The sequence below is a fragment of the Falco cherrug genome, chromosome 5, assembly GCF_023634085.1.
Source record: "Falco cherrug isolate bFalChe1 chromosome 5, bFalChe1.pri, whole genome shotgun sequence".
NCBI lineage: Eukaryota > Metazoa > Chordata > Aves > Falconiformes > Falconidae > Falco > Falco cherrug.
Window position 1 is genome coordinate 61,004,429 of NC_073701.1, and position 24,366 is coordinate 61,028,794.

At 42.1% G+C, this 24,366-nt stretch overlaps 1 protein-coding gene and 1 long non-coding RNA gene across 5 annotated transcripts in view; one reads left to right on the forward strand and one right to left on the reverse strand.

Annotated features, from left to right (window-relative positions):
• Window positions 1-6,923: 6,923 nt before the first annotated feature.
• LOC114016460 (uncharacterized) lies at window positions 6,924-9,376 on the reverse strand. The gene is made up of 3 exons (XR_003560903.2): window positions 8,997-9,376; window positions 8,530-8,607; window positions 6,924-7,239 (listed from the first exon to the last, which is right to left on the reverse strand). It is a non-coding gene; the product is annotated as an uncharacterized LOC114016460 (long non-coding RNA).
• Window positions 9,377-9,543: 167 nt separating this feature from the next.
• Window positions 9,544-24,366, forward strand: part of SYT1 (synaptotagmin 1) — a 357,459-nt gene continuing 342,636 nt past the window's right edge. For all 4 annotated transcript variants that reach the window (XM_055712129.1, XM_055712127.1, XM_055712131.1 and 1 more), the window contains exon 1: window positions 9,544-9,890. The gene's annotated coding sequence lies outside the window, so the exon portion shown is untranslated. The remainder of the gene's footprint in view (window positions 9,891-24,366) is intronic.

Below are 24,366 nucleotides of genomic sequence, written 5' to 3' on the forward strand. Positions count from 1 at the left end.
TTTCCAATGTATGATGAGAAGGTACAAAGAGTGCAAGGAAAAAGTGCTGAGATACACATTCCAAGGTTGGATTATATGAATGAACATGAAAAGCATAAGTATAAATCTAGATCTACAACAAGAGTTGTATATATGTACACTATCTGCATTTTTGCAAAGGTGATTCATAGACTACACCAAGAGTTGGAGATATATATATACACGCTATAAATACTTTGCAGAGGTGATTCATGGGTAAGCCTGTACTGTCTTTGGAACCAGCACCTTGATGCACACTGAAGTCTCCATCCAAGGTGTGTGTGGTAGCTGCAGCCACATTGCTGCAACCTGTAGAATGCAGGAAAGAGGCACGCTGTGTGTCACATTGGTTTCCCCTCACTGCAAAATCTTAGTAGTTATTGATCACTATAGACCATTATTTTTCATTTATTGATACTTAGTATCTGTTTCAAACACATGCTGTAATTGTCCCAAATACAGGGGTGCTCTCTGCTTCCCAAAGCCCACGGTGCACCACAGGCACTCTGAATCTGCTCTGCAGCCATCCTGACTGTGAGTGGCAATTTATTTCCATTTCTCCAACAGGAGAACCAGGACAGAATCTCTTAAGCAAGTTGTAACTTCCTACCAGGCTAGACTGTGTCATAGCTACATCTGAGCACAGTCTACCCTTTGCTGTCTGGCGACTTTGAACAAATGAAATTAATTCCAGCTAGTGGAACAACATCCCTCTCCAGGCCTGGAACTGCTGAAAGCAGGTTTTCAGGATGACGCTGAATTTCAGGACAAGAATAATCACATTTGCCCAGTGTTTGGTATACTGCTCTGAAGCACCTGATCTAAGAAGGAAGTCATTATCCCTTCAAGCTTAGTCATTCCTGATCATCAGTTTGAGCTAGGAGAATCTTCTGTCAAGAGCACAGAAATGCGCACAGACTTCCTGTACATCACCCATGACAGAATGGTTTCAGAGCAATCTCTATACTCCTCCAGTGCCACGCATTACACAGCTTCCCCAACTTTTCAGAGCCATAAATGGTGTTCGTATCACCAGCTGATCACCACCCCAGGGAATACAGCGTTACAACGGGAGGAACGGTTGTGGTCCCTCAGAGGTTGGCTCATGGCCTCCCTGACACCGATTTCATGAAGCAGGTGTGGGAAGCTGCCCCATTTGTGTCTGGTTCTCATCAGGGATGGGCATGCACAGGCATAGCCTTTCAGTTCTTTGATTTATAGCTGCGACTCTGAACCATGAATGCCAATCAGCAGCGTGTCGTTGCAGCAAAGAAGGCCGACTACACCCTTGGCTGCATCAGCAAAAGCCAGGAGGTCAAAGGAAGCAATCCTTCCCTTCTATTCAGTACTTGCAAGACCACATGTGGAGCATTATGCCAGTTTTGGGCATTGCAGTACCAGGAAGACACTGACACCCCGGAGTGAGGCCAGTAGAGGGCCACCCAGATGGTTATGGAACCGTCATCCTTCAAGACACTCAGAACTTGACTGGACAAAGCCCTGAGGAACTTAATCTATCTGGATCTGCTTTGAGCGTGTGGTTGGAGCAGATGACCCCTAAAGGTCTCTTCCAACCAAAGTTATTTTATAAATTCATGACTACATGTTATTAGCAGCTAAACTTCATGACTATGAAGTTTAGCACCTGGATGCATCAAATCTTTTTTCTCACACAGCTCTCAAACCAACACCAGAAACAGGAACAGAACCGCAAATGGATCCTCTGTAGACTACATATACAACTCTTTGTAGTATGGCAGTGAAGGTTAGAGGTCCTTTCATAAGGGTACATAGGTTGCTGGGATCCTTTTGGAGGACCATAAGCTGGCCAGACATGGTATAGTAGCATCCATAGTGAAGAGAGCCAAAACACACCAAAAGCATCAGCTGGCCTCTGCACTCGTGCTATGAGATGCCTTTTCTAGGAGAGCTTCTGAATGTGTTCACCAACATATAGGGAGTACAGAAAGTCAGATGGACTATGAGTCACTGGCAAAAACTGGGAGTGCAAAAACACAACAGCATTTACATACCGACAAGACATTTGGTCAGACCATTTTTCATGTTCTGATCATCACTAGGGGTTCGATGTGTTTTTTCAGGGCAGGTCTCCCAACAACAGTGTGAGGCTGCCCAGCTCCAGACACAGTGAATATATTGTCATTGTGACTCCTGTAATCTATCGGTGCTCAGCCTACAGAGTTGAGCGTGTCACCATAAATGAGACATTAGATTGTAATTAAACTGGCAATTAAACTGTAAATAACTTCAGCAAATAACCTTTTTTTCCTCAAAGAAAACTGTCAAGTTTTTTTTAGAAGTGACTGCAGGAAAAATCAAACAATTTCTATTTAAATTAGAGTACAAGGGAAGGCAGACTACTATAAAGAGTTTGGAAAAAGTCAAACGTGGACATTTTTATGAACTCCTGTAAGAAAAAAATTGCATGACCAGTTTCCTTAAAAAAAATATCAATTGGTCAGAGATAAAGCTTAGTAACTTTCAGAGGGAAAGCCAAACTGAAGACTTAGTTAATAAAAAAACCTTAGCATTGAACAGGTCTTTTTAAACTTAGGAGGAATGACTGTTGCTCTAATAAATCCCTGAGGTTATTCTGCAGATACCTTCATATTTATGAAGGAATAATAATGATAATGCCTTTCTGTGATTATGGTGGGGAAAGTGTGGGTCATAGATTCCAGCAGAAGGAAGAACGCTAAGGCATGAAGGAGTCCACTGTAAGTCTCAGAATAACTTAATCTAGGCTCTCATCTTCAGAAAGAACATTTTAATTTAGAGTTTCAACATCAAAGACCATATGAAATCACCATTTCTTTGAAAATCCACACTTAAGGACAAGAAGATATTGGCCAAAATCCTTAAACTAATTAGTACCAAACACTCCTCTGGGCTGAACTTTTCCCTAGGATCAAATTACTGAGCTTAAGCTAGCAAGCTCTTAGTCCGACTTCAGTGTGGGCAAGAATGAGCTTCTAGTGATGAGAACCTTTATTATCTCCATCCTAAATTGCTTTTTAGTCTGTTTTTATTCTTTTTTTCCCCCCTTCTATCCATTAAGTAACATTCCTTACTAGTTACTTCTGTTCACATACAAACAAGAACTAAAACCAAACCGACGACTTGGCAATTTTCCATTCCTCAGCAGGGAACAATCTATTACTGTACTTCATCTTCAGTCATAACTCTGACTGTAGATTTTATCTCCATCCCTAAGAGAAAAGGAACAATCCTGATTCTTGCAGAAAAAGGTCTAATATCAAGGCTGAAGAGGACGATTGTGATGGTCCAGATCACTTCTCACTTAGGACTGGCAAAGTTATCACAAAATACATTCCCGGATGAACAGGAAGGACAGAGAAGAAGGAAGGTAAGAGGACTGGCAACTAAAGAGGTCAAAAGCAAAAAACTAGGAAGGTGATAGGGGATTCTCATTCACAGATTTATGAGCAGCTGAGGAAGATGATCTTGCTCCAGACTAAGTAAAAACTATTGAGTAAGGAAGAAGCTATGTCCCCAGTGTGCAAGTGGAATCTCTGCTCCCTTAAAACATCGTATTTAAACTCACGACTTGAATTAAAATTATGCACTGCTACATTAACTTCTTTGGATCTCTATTATAGCTTGATTTATAGAAAATAGCAGTCATGGAAACTGCTTTTAAAACAGCAGGTCTTACTACAGGTTTATACCTGTATGACTGAGGAGAATTAAGTTCACTGGGCAGGATTTATTTTTGCTTTGCCTAAGCTTTTAAAAAGCAAGAAAGGTCTTTTTCACATTAACATATTTTAATGATTAAAAATGCAGCTTTGACTTGGATAAATATCTATCAAGGTTTGCAGAAGAGACATTACCATTGACCTTATCATCTTAACAACACTGTTCCAGTTGGAGAGCTCTATTCCCTTCTTATTCTTATGTAATTTGAAGGCTATGGCATACGCTATAGAAAAAGCAATATGCGAAACAAAACAAGCCTTTTAGTTTGAAAACAAAATGGTGCTGCTGACAGACAAAATTACCAGAGGCAACTAGTTTACCGTATTGCATACTGGCTCAAACATAGCTGTGAAGAAACTGAAATTAAAATTTCTTTTTGTCTAATTATATTAATGATATATAATTTTCAGTTCATTCAGCCATGTGTTCTGCAAGCTTTTAAGCTCAACAGTAGTCTAAACATCAGAATTGTACAGTGACTGCATTCCTGTAAGAGAAGTAAATAAATCTAAAAAAGAACGGACAGAAAACATTATGAAAAGGTGACTTCTGTAAAAAAAACCCTCACACCTTTATGATTTGGCATTTTAAATATGAATACCACGGTAACTTCACTGTGCCCTTGAAAGAAATGATAGTGTGAGCTAAATGAAAAAAAAACCCTACAAACAACAGAACCTTGAGAATTATCTATCAGACTACTGATATTCAAAAGTATTTTCTGAAATTCAGAATACATTAAGTAGTTTTTTACCCTAGTAACTCTGTCCCATTTTTAATTCCCATGGTCAGAAGCATGGCAGAACTGCCCATGCTCCATGGCTGGGCTGGCTTTCTGTTTCTTTGTTACATGTCTGCTGCATGTTGAAGGTTTTGTGCAGATCACAAATAAGAGACATGAAATTCAGGCAGCCTGAAGCCACAAGATTTTACCTACATTTCAGTATTATATTCTAATGCATGTATTATTCACCCTCCACTCTCAGGTTGGTGTAAATATAAGCATATTTTGCACTTACCAGGCAAATCATTTGAGTCTCTCAAATCAGAGTTATCCCTGTTTTGTACTGGAGACAATGGAATGTCCTCTTTTATGCACATTGTGACAATTAGCGGATCCATTTGAAAACACCTTGTTTAAGTCTCGACCCTCTTCTCAGGGGTAACAGTGACTGCCATTAGACAGCTCTTCCTCGCGTTTTGTGAAGGTCAGCTCCACAAAATTAAATTAGAAATCCCACCTCCCATTCTTTTTATTACATAGACATCCGTATGATGCATATGCTCACCAGTGATTGGAAATTTTACACCGGGGAAGCCATAATGTCTACCACCATAAGGTAAGATCCAAGACTGATAATATCTGGGCACTCTGGAAGCTAACGGTTCAGTTAGTTTGTCATTTTATATAGTAGATTCTGCCTGAAAAGAAAACCAGGACATCAGTCCAGTTTGTCCTACCTGCACCGAAAATGCGTTTTTTCTGGAATACCACTCTGAGCACCACTTGGTGAAAACTGATTTTCAAAGTGGGGAGGAGTATTAAGGATGCAGGCTTGTCAACCCAAAAGAGAATCCCTGAACTAGGGGCACCATCTACAGGGGAACAGACTGATACTGACTCAGATCTGTCCTTGTGTTACAGAGCTGACATCTATCAAAGCATATGCAGGTTTGTTTGACTACACTTGAACACTCTGGTAAAAGAGTAATTCCATTTTAATTTTCTTCTATGCTGTCACAGCATCCAGGGGCCCTGGGCGCAGAGCAGGAGCTCTCTGTGTCAGCTGCTATACAAATGCAGATTAAAAGAGACCATCTCTGCCTAAACAACTTGGAAGCAGCAGCTGATGTGTACGGAACAAACACAAGAAAACAATGAAATCAAATGGCAAATTGAGACAAACATCAGTCAGCAGAATAACAAGTTCTTTGATTTTACCCCTGTGATTTTTATCTAGAATCAAAACCAACCCAAAACCTCAATAGTTGTTTTCCACTCCCTCTATCCAACTCACAGTCTCACACATCGCTCCAAAAATCATCTTCAAAGACCTACTTCATATGGTTTTGTTAGTTGTGTATAGCTGAATAGTTTACTATTTATTCGTTTTACTGAAGCTTAATTCACACTTTTGGGACTCAGCTTCCTCTTTCATGTCTTTCAGGTTCTCCTGATGTAGAGTTGGCTTCCTGACTGGGAATGCGCCTTCTAAACACACCATCATCAGCCGGTATGTGTTACACAAACTTTACTGAAACCAAGCGTGGGACAACAGGGCACTAAAATGGGATTCCAAATTTTTAATTTTCAGCTGTACATACCAGCCCTTGGATTCCCCGTCAACTGGGAAAAAAAAAACTGAGAGCGGGCGTTTCATCTGCTAAAAGAAGTATCATAATGCAATTGGATCTTCCTTTGAAAAGCTGTCCCATTTCCCTAAGCACAAGACAATTTCTTTGTCTTCAGGCAAACAAACTACTCTCAAAATAAAAATCTTGAGGATAGGAAAGATCAAAACAAAAGGGAAACCAGGAAAAAAATAACATGACCATGAAGAACAAAGTAAAAGCATCTTTCTGTTCAAAACAGGTACCTGAGATCTTGGACAAGACAAGGCTAGTGAATAATTTCATCATGACAATCACAGTTCAGTCCTTGTTAAGTTTCCAGTTCTAGACTCTCCCTGGTAAGTAAATTAACATGCCATCATTATCATTTACTCATTCACCTGCCACTGGTGTGCCCTCATGATTTATATGACTTCCCATCTTGAACATCTAATTGTGGCAGTTGTGGTCCTTGGTCACCAAAGGACGACGTCCAAAAGAAAACGGATGACAGCTTGGGCCTAAAGCCAGAGCTCTGATTGCTGTTTTTGATGTGCTACAATTGTTGTTGCTCCTGAACTTGCCTCAGTTCAGTGACTGTAATTCTAGTATCTGCCCTTTATATGTCATAAAACTCGCCAGGATAGGCCTGAAAATATTTTGGTTTCACTGGCTTTGGCCCAGGGTTTTGCCACCTTTATGGAGCAAGCAGGAGTCTTTTACTTTCAAAACCTAGTGTTTATGGCTCATATCGCTTTCTAATCTTGAAGGTTTTATCTTGAAGTCATAGTATACAGAGAGTAAAAAATAAAAATGGCAAAGACAAACATTGCACCATTTCTGGTCTCGCTTTTTTATTCAGATACTTCCCAGATGCTCGTCAACCTTTGGCTCAGTCAAAGTCTAAATTAAAAGCAAGGAATATGAAGGATATAACAGAGTCTTGTTCTTCATTTCTATTCGGTACGTTTCCTGATGGCACTTCCAAATAGTAGACACTATTTAAAATTCTTTTGATGCACTAATGCACATAAAACCAAAACAAAATGAAACAAAATAGGTCTTGGGTTTAGAACATAATTCCTTCTGGATTTGCATGTTTCTTCTTTTTTTCTCATGATAGGATACCTTCTTCTTCCCTGAACACAACTGTGGAAGACATAACAACAGTAATTACAATGATCTGTGTTTTCTGAGTTTAATGGCTAGGACTTGGTTAGCACTCCAAGCATTCATCAAATGGCTCCTGAGCTCCTCTAGCACGTCCTTGCCCATTATCGTCCAAGTTTCACAGATTCCTTTGGTTTTATTAACGTCATGACTGGACAGCAACTACCCATTTCTTTGAGGATGCAGTAGTGAAATAAAACTTCCTCACAGGACTGGAGACATCCTGTATGAATAAGCTTTTGGGTACAAAAGGAACTGAAGGAAGTATGTGTGCTAGAAGGAATGCAACCTTTGCAGCAATTTCTCCACTGCAAATTACCAAGCTTAGAAAAGATTAGGAGAAATCTCTCCTACCACTCTCCTAGCCCCTACCGCACCTGCCTTTTTTTTTTTTTTTTTTTTTTTTTTTTTTTTTAATCTAGCAGAATAAACACCTATGGACTAAAACAGAGAGTGAGAAAGTGATGGTATACTCCTCAGGGCTACTGCCAGACAGCATTTCTGTTCTGTACTGTCTATACACTAAGAGAGGGCTGTTAGGCTTATGTGAAGTTTCTTGTCTTTACTTAAATACTAAGACAGAGTATGATGTGTCATGCCTTGCGAATGCCAGACTCCCACAGACTTCTGGCTGTGTGGCTGTTAGGAACACAGCATCAGGTTCTCATAATCAGTAGCATTGAAATGTGTGGGTTTTTTAACTGACCAGATAAATGATCCTAGAGAAAACAGTTCTTGATATCTATTGTATTGGGAGAGAGAAAACAACCACACTTTTAAATCACACAGGGTGATCTGGGCACGCAGGCGACAGCTTCTGCATATGCAGTTTAGATTACGGTGGTCCCTCCTTTCCCTAGGTTAGCTAGAGCCGGTATTTGCTTTCCTTTTCCCTTTCTCCTCTCATGACCTAATGTGCTCATATAAAAAAACCTCATATTGTGACTAATAGACCTGAAAACGTATGTCCAGCACTGACAAAATGCGTATTTGAACTGAATTGGAAAATGGCTGTGATTTTTAGAAGCAAATCACACCATGAAGGCATGGGTGGGGAATGGCAGGACGACGTTCTGTTGAAGGCACAGTAAGTTACTTAGGGAATGTGGGAGCCTTCCAACTTGCTCAGTTACTCACTAATGATGGCATACGGGCTCCTCTCTTTGCCAACATTTGCTATTTATCATATTAAGATGTAATTCAGGTAACTTTCTCTCTCACGTACTAAATGTAACCAACTAAATGGTTGTGGAATACATTACTACTTACTCAAGTTTTCTTAGAAATTCAGCAGGATCCCGTAGTACTGTGCATCAAGCCCGGGCTGGAACCTGTATGTTTGGTACCCTGTGAACAATTAAAGGTTATGGGCAACTCTTGCATAAGTACCACACTATTATTTTACAGTTTTTCACATAAAATTATGTTTTCCTCCCGTGCCTTTGAGGGTGCAGATGCAACAATAATATACGCTGAAGAACAAAGAACTTTAGTCTGTTGTGTTTTTAAAAGCTGAGCTTACATCTAAATCTATTTCCATTTCCCTCTGGAACTGGAGCAGCTTTTTATGTTATATTAAACATTAGACAAATAGGGTAGATCTAATTAAAAGTTGAAGAAATGTGCTTCCCTTAATTGAATTTGCTACAGTTACATTTTGCAGACCAACGTTAATCAAAGCTCCAGTTCAGAGTGGATGGATCAAGGGAATTAAGTTAACCCTCGCATGCCCTTACCTGAACACGCGATACGGTCTGCTCTCGCATAAGCCACTGACGCCAAACACGACTCCCCGCTCAGTCGCGACTGCCCGGCGCAGGCTGCCCAAGGGCCCACCGGAGCGGGAGGGCCGCGCACCGCAGGCCCGTTAAAAGTACCGAGTACGGCGGGACTGCGGCAGCGCCGGGCGAGGGGCGCCGCCCCCGCTCCCCGTCGCCCCCGGAGCGCCCCGCAGGCGGCGCCGCGCCCTGCACGGGGCACACAGGTCACCCGACGGCCGCCGCGGCTGTGGCACGGCGCCTCGTGCCGCCCGGCGGCGGCCCCGCGGCGGCCCCGGGGGCCGCGGTGCCAGCCCCGGCCGCCATGCGCGGGGATGCCCTCGCCCTCCTCCTCCTCCTCCTCCTCCTCCTCCTCCCCCGCCTGCCGCTGGCCGGCCCCGCCCGACGGGGCAGACAGGGACCGCGCGGCCGTGGGATGGGCGAGGCCGGCGCGGCGGCTCCACCCATGGTGGGCGCCGTCCGATTGGCTGGCGGAGCCCGTCTCCCCGCCCCCCAGCCAATGAGGGCGGCGGGCCGGGGGTGATGGGCTGCTTCTCGCGGGAGGGATTCCTGGAGACGCTGCAGTGTGGCGGCGCTCCCGGCGCCGCGCATCCCCCGTGCCGCCTCCGCCTCCCCGCCCGCCTTGCCTTGCCCTGCCCGCCGGCGGCCGCTGCCGCTGAAACTTAGAGCCCGGCGCGCCGCCAGCCCGCCGAGCGCAGGGGGCTGGGGCAGCTTGCCTGCCGTGCGCGGGGGCGGTCCACCGCGCACCTCGCCGGCCACCGCAGCCTCGCCCCGGGAGGGGCCCGGGCGCGCGTGGGGCCGCCGCGGGGGGAGGCTGAAGGGCGAACCGGCTGCACCCGCCGCGGTTGCCAGGTAAGGTAGCGCTCCGGGGCTGCCGCGCCCGGGCGGCGTCGCCTTGGGCGGGGGGGTGGGTGTGGGGGGGGTGGGCTCCGCTGCGTGGGCGGGGGGAGAGCACATGCTGGGGGGCGGCTGGCGGCGCCGCCTGCCCGGCGGCTCTGCCCGCAGCTGCCGGGGGCCCGCCCCCGGGGCTCTCCCGCGGGGGGCGGCTCAGACAAAGGGGGCGCCCGCGCCCCCCGCCCCCCTCCGCCACCGTGCTCCGCCGTCGCCCCCCGCCCCGGCTGTGGCAGTGGGGCGCCGCCCGCCCGCCCCCCGCCCCTCCCCGCCGCTGCCCGGGGGCGGCCGCCGGGCCAACTTGCCTCTCCGGGTGTCACCCGGGTGCCGCCGCTCCCGGCAGGGCGGTGTGTCCCGGCGGCGGGCGGGGGGCGCACCGCCGTTCCTGCCCCGGCCCCCGCGGGCAGCGTCCAGCCGCTTGGGTGTCAGTTCCCAACAGCCTTTCCTGTCCTGCTCGGAGGGGCTGTCAGCCGACTGCGTGTCCTTCCCGTGCGATCCCGGTTTGTGCCCTCGGACGTTATTACCGTCGTTTTACCGAGTACCGCCCGCCTGGCCGTGCTTTCGGGTGCGTTACGGGCAGTTCGTAGGCGCACGCGGCATGGATCGGGGCTCAGCGCTCTGCTTTAAAGTTAATAATCGCCTATCAAACTCTGCTAGGCAGAGCAGTGAGAAAGTGGCAAAGAATGTTAATATTTCTTTTGTTTTTAGTCGTCTGGAATAAAGATGTCAAAGACTACCGGCTTCTGGTAGTCAGTATAGTAAGTAAATTAAATGTAGTCATTGGAATGAGCCTTTATGGCACTCTCAACAATCTGTAATTCAATCATCTCTGATATGAGCTGCCTTTTGCTATTATTCATCAGACCCAGCTGAGTGATTTCTGTCAGATGGGAAGTGGTAGAGAGAAATCTCTAGGTAAATGTAACTGAAAAAGCTTTCCAAGTGGAGTCCTAAATGAGCGCAGAAAAGCACTTGGCCACAATCTCGAGACAGATGTTAGCATCCAAATAAATAATTTCTTTTGATTGTCCGGGGGATGTCAAGGCTGATTTTCCTTATTTAATAGCCATTTGCAGGTGAAGAGGGAGCTCTGCGTTTATTACCTTGTAAACTCGATGCAAAATGCTGTAATGCAATAATATTTCACTGTCTCTGAAATAATATTTTCTGTACAAAGGTCGGTAGAGTAATTTTAGATACACATACATGTTGTAGACCTCAACTAGACTACTAATCAGCCATGGCAATATTGATCCTCTGAGCAGCTATGCAGTGTGCCGTCGGTATTGTGTGTTAATCTATTACATGCTGTTTAAACTGCTTTATTGTGAGAGAGAGTTGCTTCATCCTAAGAGGCAGAAGATGATCATTGGAGACCTGAGGGGAGGCTCCTTTCTCTGGTGGGCTGACATTTAGAGTTACAGATGAGCAATTGTTTCAGGAGTGACCCTGAGAAGGGGAGGGGGAGCTTCTGGGTGCAAGGACAAGTAGGCAGCAAACTCATTTGCTTTGTGAGGATGTGAAATGACATCTCTAGCTATGCTTAAGTAAACCCGCTCAGGAAAAGTGTAAGGAGATTCCACGTGTGTCTAGAATAGTATTTTCTTGCCTGTCTGGGAAACAAATGACCTGATCTTATGTCTTAAGAGTCAAACATGCGTATCTCTTCCAAGCTTTTTGGAATTGTAGTTCTATTAGTAGTGTTTGAGGGGAATATACTTTTACGTGGTCTGACCCTTGGCTTGTGGTATAGTTGCTCAAAATCTGTATGCGTGCAATTCATAAATTGAAACTATATAGCTTAAAAACACAGTGTAGGCAGCTTGAGTGAGAAGAGATAATTTAAAAAAGAACCACAGGGCAGAAGATAATGACATACTGTAGAAAATAATCATACTCCCGCACTTGCAAAAGCATGATATGCTCCAGTGTAGCCATTTCATACAAGCCCAATTTTCCCTCGCATTAAGAGTGCCTAAGTGAGCCTTATTAATGTTTGATGCAAAATATGTTAAATCCATTTTAAGGATTGATACTGGAATTTAAAGAGGTAGCTCACAGACTTAGAGCATTTCTAATACTTCCCCAGAACAAATGTGAAAAATAATAATTTACCACGTATGCCATAGCAGTGCAAGTGGGATATAGCCTTCTCTAACAGTGATGGCCAAGAAGCCCTTTAAAACCATATATACTAAACCAGCGTTTCATTTAACAATCTGAAATGTTCTCTTACCTTGATCATAACTTAAATCAGATACAAGAGCCCAGAAAATGTTCAGTGTTGGTTAGAGTGGTAGTCAAGAAGGTGTGAGATAAGGGAAAGTTCTGTTTATCAGAAACGTAGGGGAAAACAATCTATACTTTTCTAGCTAGCATAGAGACCGGAAGCATAAAATCAATTTTTATGGTCTTTCGGCAGGGCTGGCTGTAATAAGTAAAAAGGAGCAGCTTAGTGTCTTGGCAGAAGTTTTTAAGCCACTCGGCTATACAGAACTCTGTTAGTTGATGTTTCCTCCCATGAAAATGAAGCTCTTATTTATTATATCGCAGTCTTTTCTTGTCCATTCAGCAGTCTGATTACAATTTTGAAAATATGCGTGAGTGTGTATGTGTTTAAATGTGTATATAAGTATAAAACCACATAAATTCTTACTGGGAACTGCATTCCGAATAGGAGTGCATGGAACCTTGTATTACCTGATGTGGAAGAGACATCAAAGTTTGCAATACAATGGAAAAGGACAAGAAAATACTTCTGCGTATCCAGAAGAAAAGCATGGAGGAATTACCATGATCTCCTTCCCTCTGCTGGTGATGCCTATGTAAATGTGCAGTTTCACAAAGAGAAATACTTAATCGTTTGATTTACTTTGATTCTCTATAGAATGTTTCTTTTAAACATTACTCGGTATCTAGGAAGAAGCTTAATTAGAAATACACATGAGGGAGGCTTGTTAGCCTGTTACGCATTTTTGCATACGGCTGAAATTTACTAAGGATACTTGAGGTTAAAATAAAAGCATTTGCCAGACTGAATAAGCAAAGCATTATGTTAAATATTTTCAGGATTGTTAGGTACAAATGACCTCTTTGCTAGAGCAAGCTTTGCTCCCTCCGCATACACCCCAGTAAGGGGCAGGGGGAGGCTGGGAGATGCTGGCTATACTGTTCCATCTGTCACAGAAATGCCAATACCAAAGCAGAATGCATTAGGAGGAGGAAAACTGACAAGAGCTCTTCATGATTTCTTCTGGTGAGAGGATAAGAGCTGGTTACAGGCGATCGCTTTCGGTGACTACATGGGCTAGCAGAGTGATTTGTACAAGCAGCGTGTAGAAAAAGTTGTCTCGTTTAAATGAAATAAATATTTGTTTCCTGAGGCATGTAATGACCAAAAGCTAGATAGGAGCGCTAATAATAAAAACGTCTCTAAGTGTTGCTTTTGACAAATGTCTGATCAGAGTGTTTTGGAGGCTGGCTTTTCTATCCCCCACTCCCCGCCCCCCCCCTCCCCCCCCCCCCCCCCCCCCCCCGCCCCCAGTGACTTAAGGAGTAGCTCTTCATGGGTCTTCCATTTCCTACAAATGCTTATGAGAGCGTTGATTATTTCTCTTAATCTGTTCTTATCACTGCTAGTCTGGAGGTATTTCCCCAGAACAGCAGGCACTAAACACTTCTCCATCCTAGTGGGAGTGATGTTGCCATCTTTTAAATTCTCAGAGGTTTGTCAACTCGGGATGGCATTTCTCTTTTCTGGCCATCCCTAAAGATGCTGGGAGAAACGTGTCAGAACACAAAGTAAATCTTGAATGTCTCTGTGTGGTGTAGTTGTCTGATAAGCTACTAATATTTATATTGATCTCCTAAATGGAAGACCATACACTTCTTTTTTTTTTTTAAAAAAAAAGAAGTGTCACCAGAAATTATCTAAACAATTTGTTACTCATCAGCTCTGAATAATTATATTAATATACTATTTCAGGAAAATAAACTTTTACTTTAGAAGTGGCTAAAAACAATTTGGTTACTTTAATGATGCTGTCTGTAAGTTTCCCCGATCATTATTCAGGATTTATGGTAGTAGCCAAAGGTACTATAGTAGTTTTAATACTGTAGCCATGATTGTAGTTACTAGGTAGTATGGTACCTCACATATATGAGGATACATGCCTCAAAGCTGCTCAGTGATGATTTAATGAAGTTGATTAAAACTCATTTACAGGTTTTGCTTTGTACTTTTATATTAAGGGTATTGTTTTTCTATGGGTGATTGAAAAATCAGTGTAGCAGTTGCAATAGGGGAAAGCTGGTAACCATTACCCAGCTTGGCTCAGAGACTGTTTGCCTGCAAGTTTACTCATGTCCATGTGTTTGAATAACCATGTAGATGTGGCAGTTGAGAATAATTGGAGTGCTTTTGTGGAAGGTGCTGTGGAAATCAACTGTTTGCCAAGGAATCTTTATCTGATTCAGATCCCTGCCTCTAACAGCCGTATATTTTCTAGAAAAAGTGTATGCATACACCATCAACAAGTGGACATGAGACAAATTTGGAATGCTTAATGGTCACTTGTAACACATAGTTTAATTAATTACATTTTTTTAATTTCTTTCCAAAGCTGTGAAGAGTATTTCTTCATAAACATCTAGGTTTTTATCATAAAATCTTAAGAATATGTGACAGCTACGAGTGGTTTGCAGTTTTGGGCTTTTTTTTTTTAAAGCTAAATGTGGAAACAAGGAAAACTTGGTGTGTTGTTTCAATAGAAGACACAAGCTACTGGAGAACAGTTGAGGGTTAAAGATGGATAGTGTAATACATCCGAATCAAAACAGTTTTGAAAGTGTGTTGTTTTTTTTTTTGTTGTTGTTAAAAAAGGGCTGTTCTGTTTCTTGTTGAAATTTTAAGCTTTTGTGTTTTGACTTCAGTAAGATATTTGATTTAGCTTAGGGTGATGTTCTGAGTATAAGAAATAATATTGTAGAAAGGAACCATTGTCCGTGTGAACAGATTAAAATTTTTTTACTTGATAGATTGCAGAAGATAGAGTGTATGGGGAATCGCCATCTCCATTATTCCAACTCCATTCATTATCCTTAACAATCATCTGGAATAATATGCAGACTCCATGAGAATACTTTTGATTTTTTTTGGTGCCAATTTCATTAAGAAGGTTGGAAAAAGTGCTATTATAGACCTACTTAATTTGGCTTCTCCTCCTACATCTGAAGAGGTATTTTAACAAAGTGAATTGTAATACTTTTGCCTACTTCAGTAAAAAAACAGTGATTTCCCCATGAAGATGGCTCTGAGAAAAGACTTAGGGTTACATCCAGGGAGTATCTTCTGTCTTTATTTTAAAAAGTGGTGAAGTCATGTGGACCTGTAAACACTGAAGTGTTGAGAGTAGGGGAGTTGCCTAACTTCAAAAAGGGTTCTGGACGACTAGAATTAGTTTAGAGAAGGGACCCAGAAGTTGTCATTTCAGATGTGCTAAATCTGTTTCTTAATGAGACTTCTAAAAGCTTACCATTCTCTGTGGCAAGCTGTATATGCTGGGAACTTCCTTGATTGCCGCACAGTAAAAATACTGGTATGGAACTGTTCTGTAGTACATAAAAGTTCACACAGCAGCCTGGTCGGGCATGCAAGCTACAAGAGCTCAGATTGGAAATAAGGTGTCGATCTCTTATCTATCAGAGTAGCAAGTGTATGGACCATTTTACAGAGATGACAATTTTCTGCCTGGAGTTTAACTTTTAACTAGACCAGGTACGAGTTCTAGATTTGGTATAGAAACTGCTGGTTTTCTGATTTGTGTTAATCCATGAGAACAGAGTAGATAATCAGCTCTCCTTCTGGCCTTGAAATCACCAACCCATTGAACTTGCTGCCATTAACTCCTATTGTGTCTCTTGGATTAAACGATTATTATTTTTTTTTTTGTAAAAGGTGATGACATGCTATTTGTGTAGTGTGAAGAGATTCTGTCTGAATTTCTCTTAAGCTGCCCTTGTATGTTATAATCCTATTTTGTCCCATCTTACCGACAAGAAGTTCCTATTTATTTATCTAACTGGTGTTAATCTTTGGGACCTGATTTAAAGCCCACTGAAACTGATATCTGTTCCTTCCATTTATTTTGTTCCTCTGATGTGTCCTAAAACTAGAAATTGTGCTTAATAATAGGAATTCTGTTTAAAAAGGGAATGCCTGTTGGCCTTTCCAATGTGGAAGGGCAAGTACCATGTGTCCCCTTGGTCTGGCTTGAACTTGTGTGAATATGCCTGGGTTAGTCTGCAGGTGCCCATCAGCTGGGAGCTACCTGGAGGGCTGGGTGCTGCCAAACCCCTTCTGGAGCTGGCCTTGCAGGTGGCAGTTGTTGTGCCTGGTATGTGCCATGGAAGCCTGGCATGAATCTGCTTTGCACCAGGATAAGCTTGTTTTGGTGAGGATCTTCCATGTCCCCTTTCCATGTGTCTGTGGTTAATTGGTGGTTGGTAATGCAGCAGGTGTCTCTTACCGGGGGATGCAGCTCTAGGCTTACCTTTGAGAGGGTCATCCCACAGAATTGCGTAGTCCAGGCGAGGGTGGAAGGCAGACCCGTTTTTGACTGTGAGTGGAGTGATGGTTGTATAGCAGAATTTCAGGATGCTGAAACTAAAGTTTACCTCTTTTCTAACAGCCTAAGTGTTTAATTAAAAATATATTTGTTAAACATTGCATTTGATAACTACATCTGGGACATATTTCTTCTGAGGCAATATTAATATCTGACAGTAGATGCCTTTTTGTCTTTTTTCCATAGGTTTAATTTCATCTTAGTTGTTTTTCATACACTAATAGCAAGAAGCTGCCTTCTACTTCCTCTTCAGATGCAGGTTTTTTTACTTCAAGCTTTGTTAGCTGACTTAGCTGCTAGTTAAAGCAGAAAACCCCCAGGAAATACCCATGTGACCTTGACAGAGGTCAGTTGCTTCTTCGTGGTATGATGTAGCTGTAGAAGTTAAAAGCAGTGAAGGTCTTGTATGTTTGTTTCATTTTTGCAAACTGTGCATAATAGGATTGAAAGGTTTGTTTAATGTGTATTTAGTGCTCATTTAGCTCACTAAGAAAATGTCAAAAGTGAAAAACCTGGGACAGAACCATCTGAAGTCATGTGCTGTGTTTTTTTCCTGCATTTGGTGTTTTCAAAACATATGTCCACTTCCAGTAATGACTTGGACCTGCTTTAATACCTGATATGCAAATATTGGCTTTACAAATCATACACTGGCTAGTAATTTTGCACTGTTTGCTCTAGAATAAATTACTCTTTATAAATATTGATGGAAGTTTTGTGTTATAGGTGAGCAAGGCATAAAGCTCACTATCAAAATTGGCATTTTAGAAAAGAATAATAGTAATAAATATTTTATCTCAATATCAAGCAGCTTTTGAACTGAGTACTGTTTATTCATGTAGTGTCAATTGGCTTCTGAAGCGACCACCAGCCTAATGTCCATTAAAGGTGATGAATTAAACTTCTGTAGTCACAGGAGAGGCTGTCTCCGCTGTAACTGAAGGATTCCAATGTATTCTTAAAACCAAAACCTTTTTCTGCCTTTCCGGATAGCTCATTGATATCTGTACCCATCAACAGAGTTCCAAAATGTATGTGTTGCATATAGGTGAAAGCAAAAGTAATTTGCACAGTTTTAATGGAACTTGTCAATATTACTCTATATAGCTTTTTCAAAATTCCTTTTAGTATTAACGTGAAACTGGGAGCATTTAATTTGCTTTGGGTTGAAATATGTCTTTTAATATGGCTCTGCTCTTCAGCTACTTCTAGAACAATTTACATTGAGTTCAATGGTGTTAACTGATTTCACAGAATAAAGCTAAATTATTTTCTGGAAGAGATTATCACATGGCACGCCTTAGTCTGTGATGTTACTGCCTTCTCTCACTCAGTTCTGTGACCTTTTCTGTGATGAAGAAAAGTAATCTCTTCTGGGGAGGTAAAACCCAAATCTCTTAGCATAGTTTGCAGTGTTGGCTTTAGATGTTTTAAGTAAGTGAACGTGTGAATTTGAAAGGATGAACCCAAGGGTGGACAGAAGGCCATAAGTGGTTGTAGTGGGTGCTGAGCCTGGCTGCAGACATATTCAGATTGTTTTAGTTAACAGATTATTTAAGGTTTATTCTTCTATTAGGCCAAATTGGCTATTTCATGGGTCCTTTTTAAGATAACTGGATTGAGGGTTCTGAATAGCTTAGGAGTTACGCTGATGAGGTGGTGAAATAACTTATCCTTAAACTGTGAAAAAAAATACTAGTTCAGCCTGTCCTACTTACAGCCATAGTGCTGATAAGATACTGAAAAGGTAGTTGCTTCAGTCTGGCTTACAGGTAGTTGTACTGAGGAAGTTTGAGGTGGGTTGCAAATAATGGAGAACTGTGCTTAGTGTTTGTCTCGTGCTATAGTATTTAGAGAGGGAAAAAAAAAAAAGTAAGGGAATGTACTGAAACTTTCCTACTCTTAAAGCCCACCACCAAGTTTATTAATTGTGATTAGTCAAGTTTGTTGTAGATTAAAGCGATTTCCCCAATATTACTGGGTATATGAGTTTTCTGTATGTATGTGAGATAGTAGGAGTGGGAGGTATTAAAGGTAATGGGCTTAGGAGTGCAGTGGTGAGTGGAGGGGGCTGTAAGTTGTTCAGTGGTGGTCAAAAACTCTGTATGTGTTGGTGCAGAGGTAGAGCTGATCTACATAGACGCTGCACAGCAGGGATGGAACCAAAACCAACATTAGCTGGTTAGTCACAGCAAGTTAGTCTCTGAGACTAACAGGCTATAAGCATATTCAGCATATGGGCTAGCCTCCTTGCAAACGTGCATACAGTCACAGCATGTGCAATAGCTATCAGTTTTAACCGTAGTAAATACATGACTCTTTTGGCTAGATAAGGTGTGCTGAGCGAGCCTGAAACGGGTCCACGCTGAAGTTTTGTCCCCTGTTACAAAGCAACTGCTTCAGGCCACGTTGCTTTTTCCATTGGACTGAGCCTAACACTGTATATCCACATATGGCTCACTTAGACCAGAATTCTTGTTAATGTGTTTCTCAGTGAATCACATTTCCTTTTATTAGATGAGCTGAATTAGACCCTAGAAATTTAGATTATCTTTTTCCTTCAAAGTGCTTACAGATGAGTTGGAAGGCTGCATAAAAAAATAATTTGTTGTCGCCACCCCTTAGAATAGCTAGTTAGGCTTTTAAACCTATTTTGGTTTTGTAGGCTGCTTGCCTGGACACATGGCAGGGGGTGGGGGGGGAGTGTGGGGGAACCAACCCAGTATTTTATTTCTTTGGCAAATATCCTAATGTCTGGTGGGCAAGTTTCTACCTTTTTTTTTTTTTTTTTTTTGTATGGAATAACTGAGAAGATCTGGGGGCGATGGCTCACCTCTCCGCGTCCTCTGTTAATATAGTGAATTCCAAATGTGGGTTGTAACTGGTGTTATCAAGAGCTTCTTCATGTTTGTAAGAAGCAGCGTTTGCTCTGCAGTCCCTTTGGAACAGGGCCTGACATATCTTGTAACGTGTTTATACTGTGCCTAACCTAATAGGATCTAGATCTTTGACTGGGGACGTGGACCGTTGTGCAAAACAAATAATAATTAGCCCAAATGTTGAAGAAGTGCCATTATTTGAGGCCCCTAGAGATCAATAAACAATTCATTGCTGTAACCATATCAACCTTCTCCTTCAAAGGGATTTTAATTGTATCATGGAAACTTCATACTTGAAAATGTGAACGCTTGTCTGTTGGGCACTCTGCTAGATGTAAGTGCATTTTGCTGGTCATTAAGGCTGTACTGTTCATACTAGGGACATGGACACTCAGTTTAGAGATCTAATTAGAAACTATGCAGAGTCATTCTTTACAACCTCTTTACCTTCATCCTGGCATAAATTATGAATTCATCAGTTTTGAGTAGAAAAAACATCCCTGTTTCCCAATAATCTGATACGCCACTTTCCAGTTGAAAACCGGGTAAACTGTTTAGCTTACTTCTGAAGAAAGCTATTTTACGCATAATGCCGTGCTCACAACTGAGATGTGAATTATTTGTAGGTGGGATGATACGAAGAGGCTAGATTTTGGCCTTTTGTGGCCAGAAGGGAATTTATCTGGCATAAAGGAGATAAACTAGTTCCAGCTCCAGTAATACTTAAGAGACTAGCTACTTCATGCCAGAAAGCAATTTCTAAAGGTTTCTATGATAAAGGAATTAGCAGAGTTCTGCTACATCAGCTTCCCCAGTACAGGAGCTAGTTTATCTGTCTGGAGGGTGATGTAATTATTGGAGATTTCTACTCCTTCTTTCAATGAGAAGTTGATACAGGAGAACATCTAGTCCTACTCTGGTACATGATGGTGGAAATGGGTGAAACAAGTTGAAATCTGAAACTGTAACTGCTCAGGTAGCCTGTTTTGAAGGTAGACCTGAAGACTTTGGGTAAACATTTTAGGATTAACTTTTTGTGGCGTGTACAAGTCTGTACACATCGGGTGGTTTATGTTACGTAGGAGCCAATCAAAGTAGTGTCCTATTGATGTGGTGAAACACAAATCCCATATGACAGATGGGGATCAATGGCAGAGGGAGATTAAAGGATGGGATTCATCTCATTTAACTTTAAATAACCTCAGAAGGTGATTCATTTGACCTACCTTAGGCATCTGTCTTGGTTTGAGAGGGACTGCTCTCTGGAGGCATCAGTTCCTTTCCAGTGACTTTAAAACGTCTGGGATCACTAGATGAGACTTAATCATCAATATCTTACTGCAGTTAGTATTACTGTATTTGATTCACAGGAATATGTCAACCTTGGTAGTGCAGTAGCTTTGTGCAAAGGTCTAGGTTTAAAAAAATATTTGGAGATAAATATTTTGCTGTATAGAACAGCAAATTTGTCAGTCTACGGGGTCTGTGCAGTGCTGTCAGGAAAGAATGAACTTTATATCTAGAAGAGGAGTTCTCAATAGTAATGAAAACTACTATCAGCTCCACAGAAAAGTGGACATCTGTTCAGTAAAACTGTAAATTGTATTGGAGGTGGCAATACTTACTCATGGCTATGGGCAGTTTGTTGAAGGTGGTTTGTCTGGTCTGTGCTGATGGAAGTGGGCTTGCATGAAAGGAGGCGCCTTGCATTACTGTGAATCACAACAGTTAAGAGAAATTATTTTCTGAAATTTGAATACTGAAGCTGGTATGGAGAGAGCTGTTGGCTTTGCCAGGCTTTGGATCTTGCCTGAAGCGTGCAGGGGGAGCCAAGCAGATCTGCATAGTTGGTAGCGAGGGAAATGATCACGCTTGACAAAGTATGGGAAGGCTTGTTGTATCACTTCTCCCCTTGTCAGCAAAGCTCTTGGAGGAAAGAAGAAAAGCAGCAGTTCAGGTGTTGCTAGACTGTATGTTTTCCCCTTCTGAACTGCAGTAAGTTTTGCCCCTGAACAGGCATGGTGCTTTGGGGGTTAGCTTGGTTCTTCCTCGCCTTGCCATCCTGTGTGCTCCCTCGGCCCTTCCACCTTAACATTATTCAAGGCTATAGTTTTCGTGTGGCTTGTGACTGAGGTGAGATCATGTTTACCGAGCTTTGTGTAATTTGTACATGGAAATCTGCTCAGATGATCCTGGTAATACGCAACCCCCTTAAATTCACGGCATTGCATCTGTTTATGTGGGTATATACTGTGATGTTAAAGCTTCAGGGTGTAATTTCTTTTTTTTTTTCCAGTTAAGTGCTGTGGAAAATGAGCAGGGGAAAAATTCTGCTACATTAAGATAAATCAGAAGCTGGTAACATGGAGAATAAAATAGTATGTATATTTTAGGGTTATGTGATTTCTTCCTTTTAGAAATTGGGAATTGGCTATTGGTTTCACAGCACTGTGTGTAGTAGGGATTGTATCTTCGTGTTAGGTCTCAAGTCAAGGTAAACTAGAATAGTCTAGAAAGAAAAATCCAGTACTCCAAAAAATTATGTCACTGTAAAATGGTTGTCTTGTTGACATCTTCGGTCATGCAAATTTCTCATTCCTTTCTATTCTTCCTCCTTTGAGTTTGCAGCCAAACATGATGTTTTTATAGCTAAATGAACCTTTATAAGCTAGACATCAACTGTATATAAATGTGGAACAGTACATCTAAAATCTGTCACACTGTCAAAGTACAACTGTTTTCTCTACGAATATGGAAATTGTCACTTATCTGCATTCTGTGCCCTACTCCCCCCCCCCCCCCCCCCCCCCCAATATGTTGATATTCACCCATGTGAAAGAGGTCAATTATACCCTGGCTGTTGTATAAATAATGCAGGAGTTGTCAGTAGCAGAGGAAAATTTATGTTAGAAAACTGAGGGAGTGAATAAGGAAATAAAAGCACCTTTTAATGAGGCCAGTGATCTCCCTTTCTATTTCCCTTCATGTTAAAAAAAGGTATTTAAAAAAAAGCTTTTAGCAGTTGTAGTTTGTCATCTAAGGACTGGCTTTAATAAATTTGCATTCAATCTTCTATCAGAGTATTTTGCTCTAATTGCCATTTTGATTTTTTTTTTCTCGTTTGTTGTTTGTTTTGTTTTTTTTTAATCCAGGCTTTGCTGGGAGCAGGTACTGGGTCTTTTCTCTTGGCCAGGATTGATGCTTAGCAGTGCCCGAGCTGGAGGAATACCTTGGGATCATGATGAGGCACAAAAGGGAGCGTGCATCTCTCTTTTTTTCTTTTTTCTTTTTTTTTTTTTTTGTCCCTAGCTTTATGGGAAACACTTGGAAAACACAGTGCAGTCTGGAGCCAGGCTGCCTTCAAAGTAAATTGGTTTAGGTTCATTAAAGATGGAGTCCCGAACTTTGGAACAGCTGGGGTTGGTTCTCGGTAGCTGTTGCTGGTACAGCCAGACCTGGGTGCTTGCTGGGGCACAGGCTGGGTTGGAGTTGCCATGAATTTGCCCAAGCTAAATAGCACCATGGTTGAGTGGCATGTTGGTGGCTAGTTCACCTGGGATCACTCTTTTACCACATTGCAAATGTACAGAATTTGTTTAACTTCTTGTCTCTTTCCTCCAGCTGCTGTTTCTCTTGAGTATTATTCTGAGAGAGAGAGAGGATGCTGTGGCCTTAAATTTAGTTGTGTTATAAACAACCGCACAGAGGGTCTTGCTGAGCTGACAGTTGTCTTCAGCAGAACTTGCTAGGCTGCATGTCCACTGGGTCTGTGATTCCTCCAACCAGGGCATTGACAGCAGATGAGCAGTGTACTAGTCCTTGCCTCTCACAACTAACTCTGTTTTCCAGTGGTGACGGTCTTAATGTCGTTGTTAAAAAGGATACTCACAGAAGGAAGCAAAGAAAAGTATGCGTCTTTGATGAGGCTTATAACAGGACTAATAAGGAGATAAACGAGTGTCTCTGTTTTTATTTTATCAGGGAGCTGAAATTTTCCTTGTTATCTTTACTCCTTTATGATTGAGCTGTTTGTTTCCAGATGGCTCCTATACATGCAAGGATGGGGACACACATGGCCCAATCTGTTCAGCCGCAGGCCTCTCACCAAACAGCCCGAGGTGCCTGGCACACCGGCCTGTTCAGAGCAGTTTGGAGGCCCATTCTGCAGCAATTACTCTGGTGCTTTCAATTCCAGATGCAAGGGCTATGAAGCAGCATCCTTTAGTGGGAGGAAGAGATTTCAAGGTTCAGAAACTGAAATGCAAAATTGCAGCCACCCATCGCTTCTTTAGTGAAACTGAATTTGTCAATGTCTCTAAGTGTGTCCACAGTACCAAAACATTCTGAACTCTGTTGTTCCAGGTGTTGGTTTGAGTAAACTATTTTTTTTCCATTCTGCTGTAGCAGAAATCTTCATGTAACATCAGGTAAGTCAAGTGAAATATGTAAATAATTAAAGGGTTTTTTTTCCACTTTTGACGAAAGTCCTCACCAGAGGAGAGAGGTGGTATGTGAAAATACAAAGTCATCACCATGTATTTAAGGGTACAGTGTCTCTCTTGCAGAGACCTTAAACACTGCTTGCTCTTTTTGTGAAACACCCAAATACCATTCTTGGATTGGCTTTACCTATGGCTGTGTTAGGATGTGAATTGACCAGGCCTTTCCCCTGCACTTGTCTTCCCTTACATGCTCCGGTCTCTCCCATGCTTTTTTAAAAACCGAGGGGAGAAGGACGGGGAGTGTAATTAAACACAGATATCTACAATAAGCTCTGGTTAGAAGGTAAATAATACTTAATATACTGGAAAACCTAACAGCTGTCCTGCATATAATCAAAAGACAACTATCATTAATAAAATAGACAAGGTGATTAGATACCACCCTATTGACCCTATGTTTATTACTGATTTGATGGGTTAAGGTCTGGGT